The 12,783-nt window shown below is 35.6% G+C and overlaps 1 long non-coding RNA gene across 1 annotated transcript; it reads left to right on the top strand.

Moving 5' to 3' along the window:
- The first annotated feature begins 6,378 nt into the window (after positions 1-6,378).
- On the top strand, positions 6,379-12,582 carry LOC117313358 (uncharacterized). The gene is made up of 2 exons (XR_004527790.2): positions 6,379-6,505; positions 12,235-12,582. It is a non-coding gene; the product is annotated as an uncharacterized lncRNA (long non-coding RNA).
- The last annotated feature ends 201 nt before the right edge of the window (positions 12,583-12,783 follow it).

Here is a 12,783-nt window from a genome sequence, read left to right as displayed (position 1 = left end):
GGATTAATCTCCAAAATATATAAACAGCTCATGCAGCTCAATATTAAAAAAACAAACCCAATCCAAAAATGGGCAGAAGACCTAAATAGACATTTCTCCAAAGAAGACACACAGATGGCCAAGAAGCACATGAAAAGCTGCTCAACATCACTAATTATTAGAGAAATGCAAATCAAAACTAGAGTGAGGTATCCCCTCACACCAGTTAGAATGGCCATCATCAGAAAATCTACAAACAACAAATGCTGGAGAAGGTGTGGAGAAAAGGGAACCCTCTTGCACTGTTGGTGGGAATGTAAATTGATATAACAACTATGGAGAACAGTATGGAGGTTCCTTAAAAAACTAAAAGTAGAATTACCATATGATCCAGAAATCCCACTACTGGGCATATACCCAGAGAAAACTATAATTCAAAAAGACACATGCACCCCAATGTTCATTGCAGCACTATTTACAATAGCCAGGTCATGGAAACAACCTAAATGCCCATTGACAGACGAATGGATAAAGAAGATGTGGTACATATATACAATAGAATATTATTCAGCCATAAAAAGGATAAAAATTGGGTCATTTGTAGAGACGTGGACGGATCTAGAGACTTTCATACAGGTTGAAGTAAGTCAGAAAAAGAAAAACAAATATCATATAGTAATGCATGTATGTGGAACCTAGAAAAATGGTACAGAAGAACTGGTTTGCAGGGCAGAAATAGAGACACAGATGTAGAGCACAAACATATGGACACCAAGGGGGGAAAGTGACAGGGGTGGTAGTGGTGTAATGAATTGGAAGATTGGGATTGACATATACACACTAATATGTATAAAATGGATATCTAATAAGAACCTGCTGTAAAAAAAATAAATAAAATAAAATTCAAAAAAAAAAAGGAAAGAAAATAAATAAATAAATAAATATCCTGGAAAATTATTATATATGAGTTTGAGATCTCACTAGGCAAATTGATACTAGGAAAATGGAATTGGAAAGATGAAAAAAAATTGGAGTATCAATTCACAATATCCTATTGAGAACCAATAGGATTTTCAGGGAAAAATGGAAAAAGTATGAGAAATGCTACAAGTGTTTTTTTCTGTAATTCAAGAATATTTGTCACTTGATTGAAAGGTGACATTAAACACCCAGCAAACTATTTTTTAAACATCCAAACCATTGTATATTATTATGGAATTTCAGTATACCAGGGATAAAGAGAAGTTCTAAAATCTTACAAAGAAAGAAAATAAATGAAGAAAAAAGAGCCACAATCTGAGAATCAGAAATGAAAATATCTTCAGACTTCTCAGTAGCACTACTGTAAGCTAAAAGGAATTAGAACAAGGTCTTCAAGATTTTCAGTAAAACTGATTTTTAGGCTAAAATTTTATAATCACTACCCTAACACATCTGAGAGCATAAGAGCAATGTTTTCACATATTAAAAAAAAAAAGAAAGTCTAAAAACAAACAAAAAAATTTTAAAGCAAAAGCCTAATTCCCATTCTTGCTTTTCTGGAAAAGTTGATGAAAATATGACCCATCAAAATAAGAGACCATATGAAGAAAGTGAATAAAGGCGTTCATCCATCATAGATGAGCAGTAAGAGAGAGTCTAAAATTGGTAAAAATTATATCTACGTAAAGTACCAGGATGGGAGCTGTGCAATAGGCCTTTAAAAAAGGCCAGTCTAAGTTAAAACCAGAGGACTGTGATTTCTATAAGGAGGATCTTCAGGAGGGAAATTGAAGCTGTAACCTTTTCAGGTTGGATTGACCATGTGGAAAATTTTATAAAGTTATAATTTAAAAAAAAATGAAGGAGCCCATTTAAGACTCCAGGTATGCACACCTGTTAAAAGACTGCTATCCAAAATATACAAAGATCTTTTGAACCTCAATAATAAGAAAAAAAGATTTTAATGGGCTAAAGACTGTAAAAGATACCTCGTCAAAGAAGATATACAGATGGCAAATAAGTATATAGAAAGATACTCCACATCATATGTCATCAGAGAAATGCAAAATTAAAACAACAATGAGATATGATTACACAGCTATTAGATTGACCAAAATCCAAAACACTGACAATACCAAATGCTGTCAAGGATGTGGAGCAGCAGGAACTCTCATTCATGGCTGGTGGGGATGCAAAATGGCACGGCTACTTCGGAGAACATTTTGGAGGTTTCTTATAAAACTAAACATATACTTACCATATGATCCAGCAATCACACTGCTTGGTATTTATCCAAAAGAGTTGAAAACTTATGCCTTACAAAATCCTGCACATGGATGTTTACAACATCTTTATTCATAATTGCCCAAACCTGGAAGCATCCAAGATGTTCTTTAGTAGATAAGTGGATAAATAAACTGATACTTCCAGACAATAAAATATCATTCATCACTAGAAAGAAATGAGCTATCAAGCCATGAAGAGACATGGAAGAACCTTAAATGCATATCACTAACTGAAAGAAGCCAATCTGAGAAGGCTACATACCGTATGATTCCAACTATATGACATTCTGGGAAAGGCAAAATGATGGAGACAATAAAAAGATCAGTGGTTGTCAGGGCTTGGGGGTAGGTGGAGGGATAAACACTCAGAGCACAGAGGAGTTTTAGGGTAGTGGAAATACCGCAAAGAAGGACATGTCATTATACACTTCCCCAAACCTATAAAATGTATAACACCAGGAGAAAACTGGAATGTAAGTTGTGGAATTTGGGTAATTATGATGTGTCTACGTAAGTGTATCAACTGTAACTGATGAATCATTCTGGTGGGAGAGGTTGATAAAGGGTGAGGCTCTGCATGAGTGGGGACAGGGAAATCTCTGTGCCTTCCTCTCAATTTTCCTGTGAACTGAAAACTACTCTTAAAATAATCAAGTATAGAAAATAAAGTATTTATACAAGTTGACCCTTGAACAATGCAGGAGTTAGAGGCACCCAACTTCCAGCTGTTGAAAATCCTGTATAACTTATAGTCAGCCCTCCGTATGCCAGATTCTTCCGTATCCCTGGTTCCCCTATACCTGTGGTTTCACATCCACAGATTCAACCAACCATGGATTGTGTAGCACTGTAGTATTTGCTATTGAAACAAACAAACAAACAAACAAAAAACCTTGAATAAGTGGACCCATAGATATATGAATATATCTATGAATATATCTATGAATGAGACACAATGTATTCAGTGCACTAGGAGGTTAGTCAATAATCTGAGGATTTAGTCAACAAACATTTATACCAATAATTTGCAAAGCATGGCAATATATGGATTAAAATAATTTTGTAAAGTTTGTCTTCTTTTCCTTCAAGAAGTTTTCAGTGTAGTGGTGGGTGGAGAACAGAAATACTGTTAAAGATTAAAAAAAAATTCAGGTGTGAATTGAGTCAGGGCCAGCTAACCTCAAGGTTTCACACTGGTACATGAATGGATGTTATGATGCATAAATGTTCCTGTAATTTTTTTTTATCAGTAACAGCAGCATCCTAAATACTAGAGCCCTAAGTAGTTGTCTTAGATCAGCAGAGTAAGTCTATTCTGAAATTAATACATAAATTTATTTAGGATAAGTGACTTAGCCTCTGTGCATTCCCCTGGAAGGTAAAAAGTCCATCCTAATAAAAAAGTAAAAAAATATAGCTTAAAGGACCAATATCACAGAAGAAACATTTAATGCTCCAATGTTCCTTAGATTTTGAGAGTTAATAAGAAATGTCTGAAGTACCACAAAGCTGGCCTTCTTTGTTAAGGTCCTTTGTAAAGATAAGCTGACACAAAAACACCTTTTTGGTCTTTGTCTTTGTCAAGATAAACTTCCTTTTTAGACAGATGGCAGATTGCTAAATGTCAGGTTGGCTTTGGGGCAGACTAATTCAGATGGTGTCAACATAAATAGGTGTTGACTTGTTGTGGAAAACCAAACTAGACCAAAACAAAGGCCAAATATTTTATTATAGGCAATCTTGCTTTCAGATCATATTTCCTGTGTTATTCATGCAGTTTCTTTTTTGTTATTACTATCAATATTTGCATGTAAACAGGATCTCTGTTGCTTAGCAATTTATTATTTTTGTTGTTCTTCTGTGTTGAAATTGTTTTAGTTTTCTAGTAGGGAAGAGAGCTATCTGAATTCTCTCTCATCTACAAAATTTATTTCATTTTCAAATCTGATAATGTTTGTTTTGGAACAATTCACTTAAATGTTCTTCAGACTTATATTTCTATTCCAATTGTCACCAGAAATGAGTTGAGAAGATCCTTGCATTTGGTCATTGTTGCTTTCTGCCTTTTCTTTTTTTTAATTTAATTTTTTTATTTTATTAATTTATTTTATTTTTTTTATTTGGAATTACTCTATACCTACTTTAATCACTGAAGGTCCCTGGAAGGACCTTCACTAAGTATTTCTGGTAATTGAGATAAACTGGGGGAAAAACAGATTTCAGCAATAGGGAGCTGGCTAAATATGTTATTAAATTTATGACACAAATATACAATGAAACTATTGAGCTGTTAGCTAAGATTGAGCTGTTAAGATAGACCTAAATGTACTGAAATAGAAAAATGATGAGAATGTATTAAAAAGTGTGTGTGGCAGGGGGAGGAAGCAAGTGGAAATACATATATGGTATAATCTCATTTATATATAAAATTGGGTTTAGGGAGAGTGTAGATAGAACTGCTTTTTCATTTTATACCCTCTGTTCTGTTAGTTGTAGGGTTTTTTCTTCCTACAATTGACTTACCACTTTTATAATTAAAAAAAATAATATTTAGTACAATTAAGAACAGGTTCTTATTGTCTCATTTTTGTAGTTTTTCTAATAGTTGTTATGATAGCTGTAGCAATATCAGACTGTAAAGTTATGAGAAGGCATTCTTAGCATTCTGCAAAGTGACAGACTTCAAGAGGATCCCTTGTCTCTCAATAACTCTCACAGAATCTGTAAGATACCCAGGAAATGAGAACCCAGTGATTTGGGTTTAAATGATAACATCTTTCATTATGGAATATATGCCCCAAGGGTAGTGAATACTGGCTTTGGTGCCAGCAATAGGAAATGCAAGAACAAGGTATCTGCACTTTAATGTCATCCGTTTATCCTTTCTCGTTCAAACGAAATAACGTTTAGGCATCTTAAATAACATGTGCAACTCAGCTCTTCAGCCACCCCAAAAATGCCCCTTTCCCCAAAAAAAGAATCAAAGTGTCATGTCCAAACAGAAAATTTTCCAGTCTATGTGAATGAACTCAGCTCAAACTCAACATAAATCTTTATCTACTAAACTGACACTACAGACGGACTTTCCATTGCTCCCTTCCCCTGTCTAGGTCACTCTGGTTTCTAAGCTGATTTAAGTTGACTAGAGGCATAAAGAACACCATGATGGTTGTACAATTCTCTGTTGGTCTTTGAATTTTGACAAAAGAGGGAAATAATGACTCTGGTTATTGTTCACTGTCAACAGTGTTTCTGAGATACACAAAATAAAATTTAGATCACTGGGCATCCCATAGAGAGAAGGGAGGCAGTGAGGCACTGTACAGAGAAATCTGGACTGAGTGTCAGCAGAATTAAGTTCTAGTCCTGGCCTTGTCAAACTGAGTGATCATAAGCAAGACATTATTTTTCTGGGATTTAATTATTTTATTATTTAAAATATGTGGAGGTGTTTTATGTTCCTTCCTATTTTATGAAAACTTGGTTCACGATGATTACACATGCTTTTGGTTGGCTGCCCCAAATGCCTTACAAGTGGTACCACACTCAGGTCTGGTCTCCTGGGCATGGTATCTAGGTCTACAGTGAAACCTACCCTGCTACTTTCTACCCTTCTTGCTGTTAAGCTGTCATACTCAGTTAGACACAGTCAGTTATCTTGCAGCTTATCTGCAATACAAACGCAATATAATTATTTTTCAGATCTGCTAAACCAGGTCTTGATAAGTTGCTTGCCAGATTGGGACAGGGTCCCTTCATCTCTAAAAAGATTGAATTGAAGTAAACAGTTCTTGAAGCCTCATTTTCCAATAAGACAGTATGCATCTATTTAAGAACTCTACATGTTTCAAAGTAAAATAATGACTAAAAATTAACAGTAGACATTTGAAGAAGAAATACAAAACTGAGGCATTGTCAGCTCTGCATCACGTGGCATTAACCTAGCTGTGGAGGTTAGGAGCATTCAACAGATTAAGAAATGTTATAGGAAAAATCCATCATCTAGAAGCAACAGTTGCCACACATCGGGGATCACCCCCTTGAGTCAGCCTGATGATTCATTATGGGGCCAGCTTGTTGCCAATATGACCATAAATAGATCATTCAACACTGCAACAGGAAGGTTATTTGATGTGCACTGAGCTAGGCGAGTGAAGGGGTCGGCTCCTGTTCTCTGATTGCGTTTTTTCTCTCTGTATTTCAGCAGCCTTCGTAAGCCTTCCTCACTCAGTAAAACCTCCGACAGCCCCTGGGGAGAGGTGAGCTCAGTTTTCTCCTCCCTCCCTCCTTCTATTCCTTGTTTCTTTTGACAAGCATGAGGCTTCTCACTCAGTTCTCCTCCCTCCTTTGGGTTATAGGAGAAAGGAGGTGGTTATTGAATGTTTCTCAGTGACACCTAAAATCTGGGTAACAATTTGGTAAAGAGCAAAGGATTTTTACCCCTTTCTTCCTTGGACCACCATGAAAAGCAGTGCCTATTAGTATCCTCAGGTGGTTTACACATTCTTAGAGATGATTGTTCCTCAGTTGCTTTAAGAAGGATGAAAAGAATCATCTAAGCACTAGGATATTCAGACCTCACATTAAAAGTTTATATTAATATTTATATTTAATATTTTTATAGTTATAACTATCCATAGATATATATGTGTGTATATTCAATATGTATATTCCTGTTTGTGTGCTTGTATTCAACATATTCTTCTTTCAAGTGTATGTCTATGTGTATCTGTGTTTAACCCTTAGAATGCCAACCTATCATCCATTAACTCTTTGACTATGACGTCCATTGACTTGTACTTTCACATAAAACATCTCAATGCTCTCTGAATTAGTAACACAGCGTAACCCAGATACTCACACCTTTTATACAAGCTTAAAAGGAGGGAGATAATGTATCTGATTACCAAAAAACTGAATTTAGGCTGGAATCTTGGCAGAGGGGTGGAAATTATTTCATGAGTCACTACTTTTTCATTAGAAGATATAGCACTAACCCACTAAATTCTACTTAAGGTTTTATGTTGAACTCAGGTGACATTTAAATTTTGGATGTTATGACAGATTCAATGCCCTATAGAGTGATCAACCTTATCATGAAATCCTCCGAAAATAATGTTTCATATTCAGAAATGCACTTTATTACATGTATTAAATTCAGTGAATTTATATTAGAAGCAGAAAATGTTGGAAAATATTCCTTAGGAGTAAGCTCTCTAAACATCAAAATTAGAATAAATTTGTCATACCTAAACAAGTCTACTGTTTTAAACTGAGCTCTTATTGAAGGAAGACAAAGATGTTGGGAAAAAAAAACAACAACCAACTTATTCATCCGTTGCTCTTTGAATAGCCTGAGACAATGAACATTCCCAGTAACAAAAGCTTTATTTTGTTTAGAATACCAAGTACTTCTAAATAAAAGAATAGTCACTGTATCATTATTTTGCTTTTAATCAGCCTGATTTGTGGACACATGCTAGAGAAGAAGTTGACAAGCATCCACAAAATAAACAGGTTTCCCTGCATTAGAAAACGATTTAGGAGTCAGAATGCAATTAGAAACAAGTGACCTGAGAAAAGGTCACAGAATTCTGTGGTGGCATTATTCCTCTGCAATGTTTTCTATCACCTATGTGTGCACCCGTGCAATGCTCTGTCCCAGAGTAGTAAAAAAATATTGGTAAGAAAAGTCTTTGTTCTTTCAATTATTGTTATTATACAAAGAAAGCCATATTTTTTTTAGTGCTCACTAGCATGTCTTTAAGGAAACTGTTTTGAATTAAAGGTAGTCATATTTCCCATTCTCTTCTTTCTCTACTGGATCTCCTTCCAAAAACTTCAGCAATCAGATCTGATATCACTGCTTGAAATTTTATTAAAAAAAAACAAACAAACAGGTCACGAATATTAGGAAGCTCCCTTTACTGAAACCATCTAGGGATAATTAACAAGAGGAGAGATACCGAACAAACTCAACATGCCTGTACACATTACTTTAAAAGAAATTTACATTTTATTATTTTTAACTTTTTATTTTATATTGGAGTAGAGACAATTAACAATGTTATGATAATTTCAGGTGCACAGCAAAGGGACTCAGCCATACGTATACGTGTCCATCCTCCCCCAAACTCCCCTCCCATCCGGCTGCCACATAACATTGAGCAAAGTTTTAAAAGTATGCACACCAACAATGAAACAGAGGGATGCAAAACCATGGACGGCAGCACGTCAGAGACCAGAGACTGATAACAATAGAATCAGGAAGGTTAAGGCCAAAGGAAACCAAAAGGGCCTTTCAAGCTATATTTGGAACAGGAAGATGAATGTAGAAGGTAACTACTTGGGAGTAATGATATAATGTTATCAGATGGTGGAGAAAAGGCAAAACTACATAAATAACATTTTGCTTCCGGAAAAATGGTGCTTGAACCGAAAAAGATACTTTAAAAATCAGCAAAAGGGATAAGAAACTTAAATTAAAGAGAAAAGGATTGAGGAACCTGTAGCCATGTTTAGTATTCATGCCTAGAATAATTTCTTCCCAGAAAACAGGAAGCTTTTGGAGGTGTGATTGACAAAATGCAATCTGTAATCTTGTAAAAGCTACAAAAAATTAGAAAGTTCATGAAAGGTTAGTGATACAGATTTACTCTATTTTCAAAAGAAAAAAAAATGGAATTCTGCAAAAATAGAGTTAACATCAATCTCACAACACAAAAGCTACACATGAGTTCCTGTTCCCTCATAAGGACTGTAAATATCTACGGTACTAAGAACACTTTAAAAGAGAAAAATACCACACGCTAATGAGCCTATTATCCTAACAAAATAAGTACCTTCACTTTTGTTCATTGCTTCCCAATTCTCACCTACACAAAGATATACTTTTTTTGCATTTGCAGATAGTAAGCCTACATTTTTAAGTGTATTTCTTTAATTTCCCATTATATCAATATTGCATGTTTTTAAAATTTTTCTTAGATTTCACAAGGATAAATTTAAATGAATATATAATATTCTATCATATACATGTGTACAATTTAGTCATTCATTTATTATTAAACACTTTTTGACTTTATAAATCATTCTGAAATGATGATTTAATATATATAGCTTTTCTCAATTTCTTAGAAGAGTTGATTTGAACCCCTTCCCCAAAATGGGTTCAAGAGATCAATACTTATAAACGCTGTATGAACATAGACATATGCTACAAAATTACACTGTAAAGTGATAATGACTTATTTTGAAATCAGCACTATTTTATCATCATCTTGACAGCACTGTTAATTATTATTCTGATTTAATTGCATGGAAATTTTAATAGATATACAATGGAACTCCAAGATGATATGTGTATTTATTTAGTTTCATGGAGGCAAAAATTGTCTATAAACTTATTTATTATTTCTCTTGTGTGTCATATTCCTTTATGAATTTTGTGCATTAATGAGAGTCAAAGTTTCCTTTCAAATTGTGTTTTATATTTTATATTATATTATGTTATACATGATTTTTCATATTTGGATTGATTCCTTGATCATTTGTCTCTTGTAATAGTCTTTATTTTAAAGTCTATTTTGCCTGATATAAGAATTGCTACTCCAGCTTTCTTTTGATTTCCATTTGCATGGCATATCTTTTTCCATCCCCTAACTTTCAGTCTGTATGTGTCCCTAGGTCTGAAGTAGGTCTCTTGTAGACAGCATATATACAGATCTCGTTTTTGTATCCATTCAGCCAGTCTATGTCTTTTGGTTGGAGTATTTAATCCATTTACATTTAAGGTAGTTATCGATATGTATGTTCCTGTTACCATTTTCTTAATTGTTTTGGGTTTGTTATTGTAGGTCTCTCCCTTACTCTTGTGTTTTCTGCCTGGAGAAGTTCCTTTAGCATTTGTTGTAAAGCTGGTTTGGTGGTGCAGAATTCTCTTAGCTTTTGCTTGTCTGTAAACGTTTTAATTTCTCTGTTGAATCTGAATGAGGTCCTTGCTGAGTAATCATGGTTGTAGGTTTTTCCCTTTCATCACTTTAAATATGTCTTGCCACTCCCTTCTGGCTTGCAGAGTTTCTGCTGAAAGATCAGCTGTTAACATTATGGGGACTCCCTCGTATGTTATTTGTTGTTTTTCCATTGCTGCTTTAAATATTTTTTCTTTGTATTTAATTTTTGATAGCTTGATTAATATGTGTCTTGGTGTGTTTCTCCTTAGACTTATCCTGTATGGGACTGTGCACTTCCTGGACTTCATTGACTATTTCCTTTCCCATATTAGGGAAGTTTTCAACTATAGTCTCTTCAAATATTTTCTCAGTCCCTTTCTTTTTCTCTTCCTCTTCTGGGACCCCTATAATTCAAATGTTGGTGCATTTAATGTTGTCCCAGTGGTCTCTGAGACTGTTTTCAATTCTTTTCATTCTTTTTTCTTTATTCTGCTCTGTGGTAGTTATTTCCATTATTTTATCTTCCAGGTCACTTATCCATTCTTCTGCCTCAGTTATTCTGCTATTGTTTCCTTCTAGAGAATTTTAATTTCATTTGTTGTGTTGTTCATCATTGTTTGTTTGCTCTTTAGTTCTTCTAGGTCCTTGTTAAATGTTTCTTGTATTTTCTCCATTCTATTTCTAAGATTTTGGATCATCTTTACTATCATTACTCTGAATTCTTTTTCAGGTAGACTGCCTATTTCCTCTTCATCTGTTTGGTCTGATGGGTTTTTACCTTGCTCCTTCATCTGCTGTGTGTTTCTCTGTCTTCTCATTTTGCTTAACTTACTGAGTTTGGGGTCTCCCTTATGCAGGCTGCAGGTTTGTAATTCCCATTGTTTTTGGTGTCTGCTCCCAGTGGCTAAGGTTGGTTCAGTGGGTTGTGTAGGCTTCCTGGTGGAGGGGACTGGTGCCTGTGTTCTGGTGGATGAGTCTGCATCTTGTCTTTCTGGTGTGCAGGACTGCATCCAGATGTGTGTTTTGGGGTGTCTGTGACCTTATTATGATCTTAGGCAGCCTCTCTGCTAATGGGTGGGGCTGTGTTCCTGTCTTGCTAGTTGTTTGGCATAGGGTGTACAGCACTGTAGCTTGCTGGTTGTTCAGTGGAGCTAAGTTTTTAGCTCCTTTGGGTAAGTACCAAGGAGCATGATTGCTGGATTCTGTAGTAAGAGTGTGTTTGGTTTTGTATGAAACTGACAAGCCGTTTCCCAAGTGGTTGTACCAGTCTATATGCCCACCAGCAATGAATGGGAGCTCCTGTTGCTCCACACCCTTGCCGGCAACTGATGTTGTCAGTGATCTGGATTTTGACCATTCTAATAGGTATGTAGTGGTAGGTACCTATTTAGGTAGGTTGTTTTAATTTGCATTTCCCTGATGTGGAGAATCTCTTCATATGCCATTTGTCATCTGTATATCTTCTTTGAGGTGTCTGTTAAGGTCTTTGGCTCACTTTTTTAATAGTATTTTTTTGTTCTTATTATTGAGTTTTAAGAGATCTTTGTATATTTTGGGTAACAGTCCTTTATCCGATGTCTTTTGCAAATTTTTATATTCATTTTTGCTCCATTTGTGAGAGGAATGGATTTGGACAAATCAAAATCCTCACAGAGTATCAGTTTCCCCATGTGCCATGTGAAGCAATACAACTCATGGTGTGTGGTTGGCAGTCTGCAAGATGGTCTCCAATGGCCCCGACCTTTTAATATCAACATCCTTTCCTTCAGTGTTGGCTGCAGTTACTAACTTGCTTAAAAAAAAAAATTATATTGGAGTATAGCTGATTAACAATGATGTGTTAGTTACAGGTGTACAGCAAAATGATTCAGTTATACCCATACAAGTATCCATTCATTTTCAATTTATTTCCCATTTAGGTTATTAAAGAATATTGAATGCAATTCCCTGTCCTATACAGTAGGTCCTTATTGGTTATCTGTTTTAAATATAGTAGTGTGCACATGTCAATATCAAACTTTGCTTTTAATGAACAGAAAACTGTGGCCATGTCAGGACTTCACTTCCAAGCTTGGGTTATAAGCAGGACTTGGCTTCCATCTCAGGTTCTCCCTCTCATCTCTCCAGAATCATTTCACTCTGAGAGAAACCAGCTACTGTGGAAACGCAGTCCTGTGGACAGGCACACATGGCAAGGAACTAGGGGCTACCAACAGCCATGCATGAAATCCTGGAATTGGGTCCTCTTGGAGTTGAACCCTGAGATGCCTGCAGGCCCTGCCAACATCTTGACTGCAGCCTTCTAACAGACCCTGTAGCTAAGACACTTCCAGATTCCTGACCCACAGAAACCCACAGAAAATAAATGTTTGTTGTTTGCAGCAGCTAGGTTTGGGAGTGCTTTGTTATGCAGCGATCAATAACCAATGCACTTCACCAGTAGTGCTATCATTTAAAACCCATATGCTGAGCTTTTGAGAGAGATTGACAAAAAAACAAAACAGGAAGGAGCAGGCCTTGGGAAACTTATGAAATTAGGAAAGGATACATACACCAACTTATGACAATTTTGAGGCATACTTATT

The sequence above is a fragment of the Tursiops truncatus genome, chromosome 8, assembly GCF_011762595.2.
Source record: "Tursiops truncatus isolate mTurTru1 chromosome 8, mTurTru1.mat.Y, whole genome shotgun sequence".
NCBI lineage: Eukaryota > Metazoa > Chordata > Mammalia > Artiodactyla > Delphinidae > Tursiops > Tursiops truncatus.
Note: the sequence above shows the minus strand (reverse complement) of the source record. Positions and strands in the feature narration are given on the sequence as shown.